Here is a 15026-nt window from a genome sequence, read left to right as displayed (position 1 = left end):
AACAATTATGTCTTATATATAGAGTGATCTATCAGGCCAGGCCAGAAACTTTTTTTTGCTAGGAAATCAAAATCAGGAAACGCACACAAACACACACGCCAAAGACTCAATGTTCAACAAATGCATATACGAACACAAATTATAGACACGCAGAATACTCAAACGTTCAGCAAACGCATATAAATAATACACACGCAAAAGACTCAACGTTCTTAACGCACACAAACAAATACACACGCACAAGAATACACACATCGAAGACTCAACGTCCTAGCTAATGGTTGAGGATGATGATGTTACGGAGAGTGGATCAAGGCACACAAATATACATGTCCAAGACTCAATGTTTCTAATGGTTGATGTTACGGAGAGTGGATCTACTCATTTGCTGCGGATGGAGTTCGACCTTCTGCGGAGTCTTCTTGATTATTCGAAAATGCAAATTCGTACTCTAATGGAGACGCTGTTACCAATGGCTAATTTCCATTACCTATATAACACAGAGATAACTGCAACAAATCTTGTTCTTTGCACTTTGCCCTTTTTGGATCGGATGTTGACTCTTGTTACTCAGCACACATATGTTGTATCACAAGAGGATTCATAGAATGGTCAAGCAATAACGATTGGAAACCTGTCCTATTTTCAAAGATACTTTTCCAATGGTTTCTACACGTACTAGCTTTACTGGATGCACCTATCACGTTAGAAATTTATTTTGTTTTGAGGAAAACAGAGATCTTCTTCTTGCAAGAACGGTACATGTGCACAACAGAAGAGGCCAACGAGCTCCACATGCAAATGATATGATATCACTTGATTGCATTCAAGGTTCTGAAGGGAAGCCGAGATATTTGCTGCCATCTTTTTGACAAGGTGACTCTCTGAGAAAAGCATGCACAGAGGGCTGTCTTAGTAGACCTGAACAAAGCTATAGTGGAGGGGTGTTTTAATGGTATTGTCACTGATCAACTCTCACCTTTTCTTATCCTAAAAACCCAGAGGATACTTAATGATATTGGATCCTTGATGTAATGTAGAAAGAGTTTATCAAAGAATGTGTAAAGGACAACTCTAGGTTGGAAGATATTGTCGATGTAAATACTTGAGCCATGTATCAAGTAAATACGTCGCTTATTGTTTTTGTGAAATTTTATTTAAATTCTCTAGGTTTTCTCAGTCTCCATAGTCTATTTTAGTATGTTCATGTATGGAGTAAGAAGAGTCTATCTCGCCTTCTCAAGCTTTAATGGAAAGCTTATCACCTACTCCAAGCTTGTGAGAAGGGAGGCCTACACCAACAACTCTCGGCTTTGTGATGCAAATCCAACGAAGAGAGAAGCTTCAATGCATGCTCATCCCCTCTACCATGCTAATTACTAAGCTAAGCTATGCCAATATGAGTGATTAGGTGAGGAGATGTACATATTTCTCATAAGACTACTCGTTCCTCCTCTCAATCTACTCTCATACCCGCTAGATCTCACCATCTTCGAAGGTGTGTGAGGTCTTGGGCCTGAGACCGTGAGGGAATTCATGTTGTGTTTTATAAGTGTTTTTCTTATTGCTTGAAGTTTCCATCTTCATTGCACTAGCTAGTATTGAAGGAACACAAAGAATTGTATTGTAAAATGTCTCTCTTGATGGGAGAAACCATAATACAAAGCCTTTTGGAGGGGGGACCGGCTCCATGTAAATCTGGTCCTCAATTGTTGTCAATAACTTAATTTCTCTCTCGTTTGAAGTATTGTTCATGCTACATAACTAGGTGTTATACTTTTTGTTGCTCTCTCCACCCAAGCACTCTTGCTATTCTAATTAGGAATCTATTCTAATGAAATGCTCACTATGTTCATGCTATTTTCTGCTACACACAAGCTACTAGGCCATTAAATGTTACATTGGTATCAGAGTACAAGGTTTCTCTTTTCTTGCTCAAGAAGGGAGGTCCTCAAGCTAGCTATAAATGGTTGGTATTATGAATTGCATTTGAGTAAGTAGAATAGGGAGTTTTTAGCCTTGCAGTGCGCTTGCCTTCTTGCAGATAATGGAGCATCACCGTCGAGAGCTATGGTCTTAATGGTGGAGTCCTACAGGGATTGCCTACGGCTTAACCACTATTGAGCTATTATAAGCTTGACAAGAGCCGATGCTGTTTTGGCGTTGAAAGACCCTCTCTTCTATTCCTTGCAATTAATGGTATTCGAGCCATGGGTATGGTAGCTTGAGTGATTTTCTAAAGAGGTAAAGAGAAGTAGCAACTAGGGTTTGAAGTGCCAAAGTACACCTAACAAGTTTACACCTAAAAGGTTTTAGAATGGCTGACAATAGGAAAGAGAGTGAAACTAACGTTGATAACTTCAATTTTGCTAAGATCAGGCTACTAATGATGCCCCTATGCTTGTTAACTACCTTGTTTCTAAGCTTCAACAAGCCATGGGCAATCCATCTCTCCAAACTGCAGTTAACATTGTTTCTAGGCTTCAACAAGCCATGGGCAATCCATCTCTCCAAAGTGAAGTGCAACAGTAGCTTTGTGCTCATGGGATTCTCTAAGCTCCCCACCATGATGAGAGAGTACCTAGGAAGCCTCCTTGTGAGACTCCCAAAAGAGGCCTCTCTCCGATTTGGGAAGAAGAAGAGGATCCATACGAAGGGCTCAAAATTTTGCTTCTTGATGATGCATCTCCTTCCCAAAGGAGAATTCAAGATCCCCCACCAAAGGAACGAGAAAGAAGTGAGTCTCCTGCCTCCTTGGCAGAGATGGCTCCACGAAGACGGTGGACTAAACGCTCTCCATCACCCCGAAAATGAAGAAGACCATCGCACACTTCTCCACACTATAATTCAAAGAGGGATGACAAAAGCAAGAGAAGAAAAAGGTGAGAAAGAGGACACCCTCTTCTCCATCTTCTTCATCCTCTTCCTCTTATGAAAGTGATTGTGCAGACAAAGAAGGTCAAGGCAAGAAAGAGGTCACCCTCTTCTCCATCTTCCTCGAATTCTTCATCTTCTGAAGAAAGTGATGGTGCAACTTCTGAACCATAAAAAAGAAGAGGCCATAGAAATCCTATGCCACGTGGAAGAGGTCATCCAAGCTCATGAAGTTCAAAGAGGGAGGAAAGAGCATCTCTTTCCTTACCTACGATGGCACCTTTGGTGCTACGGACAAAGTCTTGGCCTTTATCCAACAATTCGCTGTGGCGTTTGGAGATGAGGGGTTCACAGAGTCTTCTAAGCTACGCCATGTAGCTATGCACTTTCAAAGTCCACTAGGAAATGGTGGTCTAGCCTACGGGCCAACGATCAAGCTCCACAAACATGAAAAGCTTTAAGAGTTTCCATTATGAAGCAGTTTTTGACCATCGGTGCCAAAGACAAAGTACTCACTGAATGGCGAAGCTTGAAGCTCTCTCCTTACGAATCCATTCACAAATATGTAAACAAGTTTTGGGACCTACAACTCAAAGCCACTGTCTTCAAAAAGTTGGATTTTGGAGAGAAAAAGAAACAATTTTGTGTGGACTTAACTGAAGAAATGGCGGAGTATGTCAGCTCCTAGAGGCCACGCACCATATCGGCAATTATACAACCTATTATGGTGACTTCTTGAATCAATTTCCAAACATGGGCTAAAAGAAATTCTAAGCCCACGGAAAACAAGGGTTCTGTTACCATATACATGTGGTAGTGATGTGTGTGAACACACTAGGACCGCCGGGGCATTTTTTCCCTCTTTAGGAGGTTTTTTCCCCCGTGCATTGTATATATGCCCATCACTCTAGGGCTATTAATCTTTCCATTGCACACTAAGAAACACACTCTCTATTGTGTGCCTTGAGCTTCCTTCGTCTTCTCCAAGCTGTGTGTGTCTCTCTGCAACCCTAATTCCAACAATTGGTATCAGAGCAGGTTGCGTCCTCTCGGGCTTAGTCAACAACTGCTCCAGTACACGTCTGCTCACTTTCTCCAATTTCAGTGAGCTTTGGCGAGCGTTCGTAGGTCGACTGCAGGCAGTACTGCACATGCTATTTCATCATTTTGTGCAAAATTTCTGTCAGTGCCGTTTTCTGCATAACAGGTGCCTTATAGTCTTCTACGGTTTGTGCTATATAGCACGTGTTGTTCCCGCTCCGTTTCTCCTATTTTCGGGCAGTTCTCACATCAGGTGCAACATTTACCATGGCTGACAACAACAACATATATGTGTTCAAGATGTTTGCTATTGAGGACAGGTTGGATGGGGACAACTACCCTATGTGGGCTTATATGATGCAACATGTTCTTGTGTCAAAGGGCGTCTGGAACATTGTGCAGGGCATTGATGTACATCCTGGTTCTGAGGATGTAGGTGATGTTGAGGATGTTGCAAGTCTTGCTGCAAGGATTGCTGCTGTTAGAGTTGTTTCGCCTACGACATAACAAGCTCTTGGGATGTTAAGGATGCACATGCTCATGCATTGATTGCATTGTTTGTGACGCGCACCATTGTTACTCACATCCGTTCAGCAAAATTTGCAAAACAGGCTTGGGATATATTGGCTAGTCTTTATGCAAGTCGCAATGAGGCTAAAATTGCTTTGCTGCGCAAAGAGCTGAGTTGAAGATTATGCATGAGGAGGATGATATGGAAACTTTCCTTGCTAGTGTCAAGGATATCAATGAGCAGCTTATTTCTGCAGGTGAAGTCATTTCAGACAGTTCCCTTGTGCAGACTGTTCTTGATGCCTTACCAGATTCCTACCAGACTTTTTCTAGTACTAGGAGACTTATGACCCAAGGAAATCCTGAAGTTGTCAAGTTTGATGCATTATGCACATTGCTGTTGCAAGAGTCACTTTCCAAAAAAAAACAGGACTAGGTAGCGTGTAGCTGAACAGGCTTTTATTGCTTCTCAAAGAAAGGGTGGTAACAGTAATGCAGCCACTTCTTATGGTTCTGCTGCGAGTGAAAAAATATTGTTCCTAATGCTTCTGCTGGCAACACTTCATCTTGCAATTCTGGTGATAAGGGCAAAAAGAAGATGCGTTGCCATTATTGTAAAGCTAATGATCACTTGATCAAGCAGTGCCCTAAGTTGAAGGCCAAAGAGGTTAAGGAGAAAGAGGGTGGTTCCATTGCAAATGCTGGTTCCACTACAAATGCAGCCATTGTTGAGTCTTCTGTGAAAGGAGACTGTAATGCTCATGTTGATGCAGAATGGGCTTTTAGCGCAGAGTGCACTTACAATCTTGCTGTCCATGATGCATGCTTGTTAGTTGCTGCAGATTCACATGTGTGGTATTTCGACAGTGGTGCTACAAAGCACATTACCTCACATCGTGAATTTTTTACCTCTCTCGAGTCTGTCCCTCATGGGAATTCAGTCTTTTGTGCCAACAATGCCTCTTATTCGGTTCAGGGAGTTGGAAAGATTGTGCTTACTGCTGCAAATGGCAGTTCCTTCACATTTGTTGATGCACTTTATGTACCTGGGATCAAGAAGAATCTCTTGTCTGTATCTACACTTGCTAGACTTGGACTTGTAGTCAAATTTGTGGATGACAGATGTACAGTTCATGATCTCAGTTTTGGTGATGAAATTGTTGCATCTGGCCTTTTGTGCCGTGGGCTATATAAGCTCACTTTGTATGACAAGTGTGGACAAAATTTTGCAAATGCTGTTGCAGATTCAAGGGCTATTTCAGATGCAAAACTTTGGCATGCACATTTTGGTCATCTGAATTTTGCTAGTTTGCTGCGTTTGCAAAAATCTGATATGGTTTCTTCTTTGCCGCCTCTTGAAGCACCTGTCAAACATGTTTGTGAAGGCTGTATTTTGGGTAAGATGCAGTGTTCTAAGTTTCCAAAGGATGGTTCAGTTCGGGCCACATGCAGGTTGCAGCTTGTGCATAGTGATGTTTGTGGGCCCATGCAAACTCCGTCCTTGGGGAAATTACCCGCACTTTGTGACTTTCATCGATGACTACTCCAGGCATGCATGGGTATTTCTGGTTAAAGAGAAGTCCGAAGTTTTTATGTGCTTCAAACAATTTCTGGCTATGGCTGAAAATGTCTCGAAATGTACTATGGGCACCCTTCGTTCCGATCGAGGGGGGGAGTATATGTCTCATGAATTTAATGCATTTCTGGCTAGTCGTGGGATAAAACACCAATGTACACTGCCTTATACACCTCAGCAAAATGGTGTTGCTGAGGGGAAAAACAGGTCACTGACGGAAATGGCACGATGTATGGTCAAAAGTCAAGCTTTGCCGCATTCTTTTTGGCTTGATGAGTTGAAGAAGTCGTACCAAGTTATTATCCTCACTCGATGGAGCATCAAAGGTGCTAAAGAAGTCCTAGAAAACTACCGCCCTCACTTTATGGAGCAGTGAAGGTGGTAAAGAAGTGAAAATAACCAGGCAATCAAAGAAAAGCACTCATTTTCTAGGGGGGAGGAGAAAGTATAGATGGTGATTAGCGAGTTGACGATAGCATCAATCGTCCACGGCATCTTTTGAAGCAAGATTTGGGAAGTCTTGTACATTTGTGCATGACTTTCTTATCATACTTTTTTTTGTTTTTTCTTTTAAGTGAGTTTTCTTTCAAAATTTAAATTAAAAAATACCAAAATCAAAAGCAACCCAAAACCAACACTCCCTATTCAAACTCTAAACACCTCGACTTATAACCCCTTGCCTACACGTAGACACCACAAGGTGAGTCGAGCTGCTCAATGCTTAAATCATGCTTGATGGTGACCAAAATATACAAGAAAAAACACTAAAAACTTAAAAAAATCCATCCACAAAAGGACCCTCTCAAACTATTGCAAAATTTTCACCAAACTCCACTCTGTTGGACTCTTTGGAGTAGCCCCAACCCTAATGGAACCGATACAGGGTCACATAGTCTTGCAGAAAGCCGCACCGTGAATTCCTTGCACACACACATCCATGGGAACCCCAAAAATTCCATAGACTCTCCCAAGTGCAAAATTAAAGTGAAGGAACTCTCATCCACTCCTCCACACACTCGAAAGTAGGACGCAAACAAGATGGCGGGATTGCATAGGACCACATGTGGAAACCATGCTTCCTCCCACACACAGAGAGGTGAAAGTGGTGATGATGAAGTTCCAAATTACTCCTCATCCTGAACACTCACAGAATCGTGAGCGCTGTGGCAATTTGAATCCCTTTCACACCATTTTTTATCATCTTTTTAAACCTTTTTAAGCCCAATTTTGGCCAATTTTGACCTTTGGCGGGCATTTTTCACAGGAAAAATACCAAAGGACTCCAAAATCCACCAAATTTTGTAGTCTTGGTCCTTGATACCACACTTAATTTCTACATGCCCACATTCCACTTTTGACCACTTCCAGGGCAGTTTGTGCACCGCTACATCTCAGGTGCCGCAAATAGACAGTATTGCAGATGCCAAACTTCCCGGGCGGTATGACAATGCCCACACTTGTTTCTTGCATTATTTACATTCTAAAAATCTTAAACACACTCCCTAGAGCCAAAGGAAGCCACTTGGGACCATATCCAAGGCTTCAATACCCTATCCAGGCATGCACGTGTGTCCAACTGTCGACACGCAAGCATGACTATTTACTTTCGACACGCAAGCATGACTATTTACAATGTGTACACGTCGCATCATTTTTGAAACTTGAAACCACCTTTCAAAGCTCCCAAATGCATGTATTTACATTTTCTTGTACATATTTCCATGCACAAACACGCTTCTTTGTAACACACCAAAAGCCGTCCATCATCATTGCCCACCCTCTAGCTAGAGCATTTATGCTCAACTAAGAGACTATTTGCATCTGGAACCACATCCCTTGCAAAATATTTCTTCAATCTATAACCATTTATTATACAATGCAAACATTTTCCAGAGAGCCTTTCCAACTCATATGTGCCATTAGAAAATACATGCTTCACTCTGCACGGCACCAACCATTTGTCCCTCAACTTCTTTTGGAAAGTGAAATCCAAGCGAGAATTGTACTTCATCACCAAATTTCCCTCTTTAATTTCTTTTTCTCAACCTCTTAATCATTTTCTCCATCCTTGTCTCTACTTGTTGACGATAATAATCATTGGCTTTATCTCTATTCATTTGCAACAACTCTAGGGCAAGAATTATTTCCTGCAACTTGTCTTTATACTCGCCTTGCATTCTACACAACAACTTCAAGGCATCCAATTGGACTTGTATGGGCATGAGACATTCCTTTTCACAAGCTCATATTGCGTAAACTATGTAGACACTCTATACGCAGTTCTATAAGCCCACAAACACTTTTCCAATCCGAGTCCCACTCTTTGGGATGCTCCCTCTAGCATACTTTGATAGCATCTTCACAATTTGACCATTGCAGTTCTCAACCAATCCATTTCATTGTGGGTAGTAAGGAGAAGAATTCCTATGCTGCATTTTCAATTTCTCCATGAGATCACTAGCAAGGTTTTCCCTAAACCCTGGTCCACGATCAAAAATGATAACCATAGGAGCTCCAAACCTGCAACACATCTGTTCATACAAAAAAGAGTCCACTCTTCCTGTTGTTACATCTTTCATAGCTCTTGCTTTCACCCACTTTGTCAAATATTCCACAGCCACAAGGATATACGTTTTGCCATTGTTGGTCCTTGGCATTGGACCTATAGCATCCACTCTCGATTTTGCAAATGCATCAACAGACATTATAGCTTTTGAGGCTCAACCAAAAGCTTTCGATTTGCAAACACTTGGCATTCATGGCATGACTTGCACCAAAAATAAGCATCTCTTATCATAGAGGGCCAACAGTAACCTGTTCTTAGAATATGGAATAAAATATGATGCCATAGAACCACTTCTTCAAATTATCTTTCTTAACATTCCACAAACTAAGCAATTGATTCATGACTAGCAATGCATCCACTTTCACAATGACTCTCTTCAATCCAAACTCAACACATTGCTTCAATCCAAGGAAAAAGTGTGAGATACTCGGCCTCATTGTTACTTTCAGCTTCATCAAGATCGTAAGCTCTAGAAAATATTACATCCCCTTTTGGGTTCTTAATGATTACCCCACTGCTTGCCTTTTGAAGAACTTTCCTGTATGCACCATTAGACATCATCGTGTATGCATCTATAATATCTGCTTCCTCTTCATGATCATCTTTGTCAATTCTTGGGTAAGTTGGAAGCTCCCCTCCCTTGTGTACCACTATGTCTGCCATATGAGATTTAATAGAATGATCCACTTTAAACTCAAACTCATACTCTTGAAGCTCGGTATTCCACTTTAAGATGCACTTGCTAGGCTTCAAATGTTGTACTACATCCGGCAAAAGATTCGATGTGGTGAGCAAATAGACCTTTTGGGGCAACAGATATGTCTTGAACATGTGACAAGCAAGAACCAAGGCAAATACCCATTGTTCCCATTTTGTGTAGGAGAACTCACTTACATTCTTCATCTTGCTCTGAAGTTCCTTCCCTACTTTTGTAAGAGCACGGACCCAAAATCTACTGACCCCACACTAATAGATACATAGAAAATCGATTGCAAGTCAGGAGGACTCACTGTTGGTAAAGCACACAATACCTCCTTGATACCATCAAAATCTTTTTGCATGTCTTCATTCCACTCAAATCCTTGAACTCTTTGAATTATTTTCTAGAGAGGATACACATATTGACATAACATCCAGAAAAAATGTGACAGGTACCTGAGCTTATGCACAAATGATGCCAAATCCTTTGTGTTGTTGGACGGATCTATAAGCAATAAATCCTTTAATTTCTCTAGGTCAGCTTCTATTCCATTTTGGGAAACCACATGTCCTAGAAAATGGACTCTGGCATGAGCAAACTTACACTTATTTGAGTTGAGTTGCCCACCCTCTTGTTGAAGCCTTTCAAAACTCAACCTTAGCGTCTCCAAATGCGTGACCCTAGAGCTATAACATCCAATGTCATCCATGAAAACTCAAATAAACCTACCCAAATAGGGACCAAATACTTTATTCATCCACCCTTGGAAGGTACCATATACATTAAGCAGTCCAAAAGACATTCTTTTGTAGGCGAAACAACCCCAAGGAGTAATGAAGGGCGTCTTAAATCGATCTTCAATTGCTATCAAGATTTGAAAGTAGTTGGAAAACCATCCAAGATTGAGTAGCAGTCATGACCTGCAACTTGATTGAGGATTTCATCTAGGAAGGGTAGTGGATAATGATTCCTTTTCGTGGCAGCATTCTAAGGTTTGAAATCAACACATATTCTAAATCTTCCATTCTTTAGACACAATAACTACTAGAGAGACCCATTCAGACTCCTCCACTTGAAATATGAAATATGCTTCCAAAAGCTTCACCACCTCTTCACGAAATTCCCTCTCATGAATGACGCCCAACCTCCTAAGCTTTATAACCTTTGGTTTGGCACCTTCTTTTAGATGATTCTATGCTCGACCCCTTTTTCTCCTTGCAACTCTGTATATTCAATGGTGAATAGATTTGAAAATTGCAAACATGTCCTCATACTCCTTCTTTTCTTTCTCCATCAAGTTCTCTCCTAACATGCTCCTTACGTTCACTTTGGTAGGCTCTACAATTGCTTTTGTATTCTCTTTCTCGTCCTTGACCTTCACATCATGCATGGATGCTTCCTTTTTGACACTTATCCCAAATAGATCAGGACACAATTGCATCAAGCCTTCTTCCACACTCTCTTTTAATGACGTAGATGAAGCGTCACTGTCATACGAGGCAGTTTATGTTAAATATGTATCTTGCATCTCCAATAGAGGTTGTGTATGGCTCTCGTATGTTTTCATGTTGTAGACAATGGTCCTTCCTTTATCTTGGTTGAGGATGGTGATCAAGCCCATGCCCCAATCCTACTTAGCACCAAGGGTTATAAGCCATGGCCTACCTAAAATGATCGGATAAGCATTATCACCCACTTGCATCATGTAGCAATCAACCAAGCACTCAATCCCCAAGACTTTTATCTTAACATCTTCAACTATCCCAAGACACCTTTCATTTTTGTGGTTGGCCATCCTCATACGAATCGAAGCATTCATTGACATATTGATGCCTGCTTCCCTCATGATAGCCTCAGTCATGATGCACCTAGGCACCACCATCCACATATGTTTGCACTTCCGTCTTCTTTCCCAGCATAGCTTCAACTATTGGCACCATATCCACCGGGTGACCAACCCTCAGGGATGACACCATGCTTTGATTCTTTTCCTTTTTGAAAGAAGTCGTGTACTCACACATTTTGTCCATTGCCTCCTCAATTTAGCGTTTAAAGCCACCAAACTAACAAAAGATATATTGGCCTTTTGATTTTGTATGTCATCGACAATATCATAGTCTTCAACACCCCACTCAAGAGGGTAATCCTTTGGACCTATTTTTCTTTGTTGGTGCCTCTTGTTGCTCTCTGGTTGATCCTCTACTTTATCCTTCTCTTTCCTTGCTCTTGTTACCCTCTCTTCTTCTGTCTCTTTCTCCCTATCATGTCAAGCTCTCTTATTGACCAATACATCCACATATTGATGCTGAAGGGTAATGATGTTAATAGCCCTACCTTCTCCATTTGTAGGCAACGGTCGTGGTTGTTGTTGCAGCGGTGGTGCTTCTAGTTCCCGCTCTTGATGATTTTCTTTTACTCTCCCTCGACCACGCCCATATAAGGGGTACATCCCCCCTCTCTCTCTTGGTGGTTCAGGATAATCAGGGGTGTAGTGACCCTCTTCACCACAATTGTAGCATCTACCTTGTAGACTTCTTCCCTTGCCTCTCCCAGTTGGCCGCTCTTCTCTTTGATTCCTATCCAATATTTTAATCCTCAACTCTTGCAATTGACTAGCAAGATCATGCAAAGCCCTGGCTATAACGACATCAAGACCTTGAACCACTTGTTCCACTTTGTCATTTGCCACTATAGGAGCCATTGGTTGCACCACCATTGGCTCAACATGTGTCCCACCTTTGCTTGATCTTTTTGCTCTTGGCCTGTGCAATTTCTATAGCTATTTCAAATGTAGCAGGCTCCTCTTGATCAACCTTCTCCCTTACACTTGGATGGAAACAATCCATAAACTAACACATTTTGAAGAAATCCCCTGGAGGTACTTGGGATGCTGCCTCTAATTGCACCCAAAGTCCTTTGAAGTGTCACAAAAACTCTTGAAAGTTAGCAAGAACATCTTGTTGCAAACCTCTCAATTTTGTTGTTGCTTCTATCGCTATTAGTCTCTTCCCAAACCTGTCAAAAATCTCCTGCGTCACCTGCTCCCATGTTTTCTTTTTGTTTTCCTCCAAACCTTCAAACCACTTTTGAGCTTCTCCTTTGAGTGCAACAAAAAATACATAAAGCTTTGCTTTATCATTCACAATGTGCATACCAAGCGTATGCCACTCAAAGTCAGAAATCCAATCTTTCACATCCTCCTTCCCTGTGAACACTGGTCGACTATACGACATCCCTTTGAAGTCGCTTCTACCTTGCGTAAGTAAATCCACAAAAGTTGAAGTCTTGTGCCACCACTTTTCTTCATGGATGCTCAAATTTCAAAGAAAAACCGTTTCACCTGGGTGCACAACCGGAAAATTTCCGCTCCCCAACGAGATCGCCAAAGGATGATGGAGCAAAAGACATTGTGTGCACACTCACACACCCTGGAACCTTAATACAATACAAGGAATTTACCTAAATTCCACACCACATACACCACCACTCAAGAGCTCAATGAAAATCCTTCCCACAATCCCTATTCAAACTCTAAACACCTCGACTTACAAGCCCTTGCCGGCCCCTAGACACTACAAGGTGAGTCAAGTTGATCAACACTTGAAATCACGCTCGATGGAGACCAACATATACAAGAAAAATCACTAAAGCCTCAAAAACGCCAGCCACAAAAGGCCCCTCTCAAATTACCATTGCAAAAGATTCACCAAACTCCACTTTGTTGGACTCTTTGGATTAGCCCGGCACCATACAGGGTCACATAGTCTTGTAGAAAGCCGCACCTTCTTCCCTGAATTCCTTGCACACACACATCCATGGAAACCTTAGAACTTCCTAGACTCTCCCAAGTGCAAAATTGAAGTGAAGAAACTCTCATTCACTCCTCCACACACTCGAAAGCAGGACGCGAACAAGACGGGACTACGTAGAATCACCTATGGAAACTCTGCTTCCTCCCACACATAGCACGGTAAAAGTGTTGAGAAGGAAGTTCCAAATTACTCCTTCGATCTTAACACTCACAAGATAGTGAGTGATGTGAATTTGAAACCTTTTCACACCATTTTTTACCTTTTTAAGACCAATTTTGACCCCCAACGGGTATTTTTCACGGGAAAAATACCAAACGGACTCAAAAATCCACAAAATTTTGGAGTCTTGGTCCTTGATACCCAAAATTAATTTCCACATGACCACATTCCACTTTTGACCACTTCCAGGGCAGTTCACACACCTTAACATATTAGGTGCCGCAAATAGATAGTTACCGCATATGCCAAACTTCTCGGGTGGGATGAGAGTGCCCACACTTTTCTCTTGAACTATTTACATTCTAGAAATCTCAAACACATTTCCTAGAGCCAAAACAATCCACTTGGGACCACATCCAAGGCTTCGATATCCTATCCAGACATGTACGTGTGCCCAACTACTGGCACGCAAGCATGACTATTTACAATGTGTACATGTCGCATCATTTTTTAAACTTAAAAACACTTTGCAAAGCTCCCAAATGCATGAATTTACATATTTTTTTAACATATGGCCATGCACAAACACGCTACTTTGTACAGGCCAAAAGCGGTCCATCAACGTTAAAAAATTACCCCACCTAAGTATCAACCACTCGAGGCTGGTCTATCATTGGGGTCAAAAGCCTATAAATGGTGGATGAGTCTCAAGAAATCGAGGAAAATTCCAGGGGATTGGCTTCAATTTGAGAACATTTTTGTGAAAAAAAAATTCTCCTAGAAAATGAACCAAAAAGAAAGTGGGAGTATTAGGATAAAGCTATGCAACGAGGTATGCCTTTGCTTACTTACATTGTAGAGTATAGTCAAAATTTAAGGAAAAGATGAATTTCACAAAACAAGAGGGTTTGTATGGGGATTAGATAGATGCTACAAGTATTTAAAGATGTTTTTCCTATTGATTTGCCAAAGGGTTTCTGAATGAGGTAAATAGATCATGGTATTGATATAATTCAAGATGTAAATCTTGTCTATAAACCACCTTATAGATTAGGACAAGCACAACACGTAGAAGTAGAAAAAAATTTTGCAAGACTATATAGATAAAAGTGTGGGCATATTATAAAACCCAAAAACTCTCCATGGGATTTTCCAATGATACTAGTGAATAAAAAAGATGGTTCTATGTGACTTTGAGTCGATCATAGGGCACTAAACAATCTCACAATCAAGAACAAGTTCCCTATGCCTAAAATGGAAGATCTTTTTGATCAATTAGAGGGATCCAAATATTTTAGAAAGATCGACTTACGATCTGGTTATCATCAAGTTAGAATAAAGGCTAAAGATGTTTCAAAAATAGCCTTTAGGATTATATATGGGCATTTTGAGTTTTTGGTAATGCCTTTTGGGCTTACCAATGCATCGGTTACTTTTATGAAGCTAATAAACAATGTTTGATGGCCCTATCTAGTCAAATTTGTAGTAGTCTTTCTTGATGACATCCTCATCCATAGTCATACTCAAGAGGAGCATTTATAGCATCTCTGAATGGTGCACCAATTGCTCAAAGAAAATTCTCTTTTTGCAAGGAATCCAAATGTGAATTCTTTGAAAAAGAAGTAAAGTATCTTGGTCATATCACTTCTAGAGATGGGGTTAGGATGGATCTAGAAACGTTTCAAGCCATTTTGCAATGGCCTAAAGGCCAAGAATCTAGAAGGGTTGCAAATCTTCTTAGGAATGTGTGGATTTTATCGTAAATTCATTAAAAATTATGCCAAGATA

At 41.0% G+C, this 15026-nt stretch overlaps 1 pseudogene; it reads left to right on the top strand.

The window, feature by feature from the left end:
• The first annotated feature begins 277 nt into the window (after nt 1-277).
• Nucleotides 278-1035, top strand: LOC147430076 (uncharacterized; annotated as a pseudogene).
• Nucleotides 1036-15026: the final 13991 nt, after the last annotated feature.

The sequence above is a fragment of the Adiantum capillus-veneris genome, chromosome 22, assembly GCF_014529385.1.
Source record: "Adiantum capillus-veneris isolate H3 chromosome 22, ASM1452938v2, whole genome shotgun sequence".
In the NCBI taxonomy this organism is placed as follows: domain Eukaryota; kingdom Viridiplantae; phylum Streptophyta; class Polypodiopsida; order Polypodiales; family Pteridaceae; genus Adiantum; species Adiantum capillus-veneris.
Note: the sequence above shows the minus strand (reverse complement) of the source record. Positions and strands in the feature narration are given on the sequence as shown.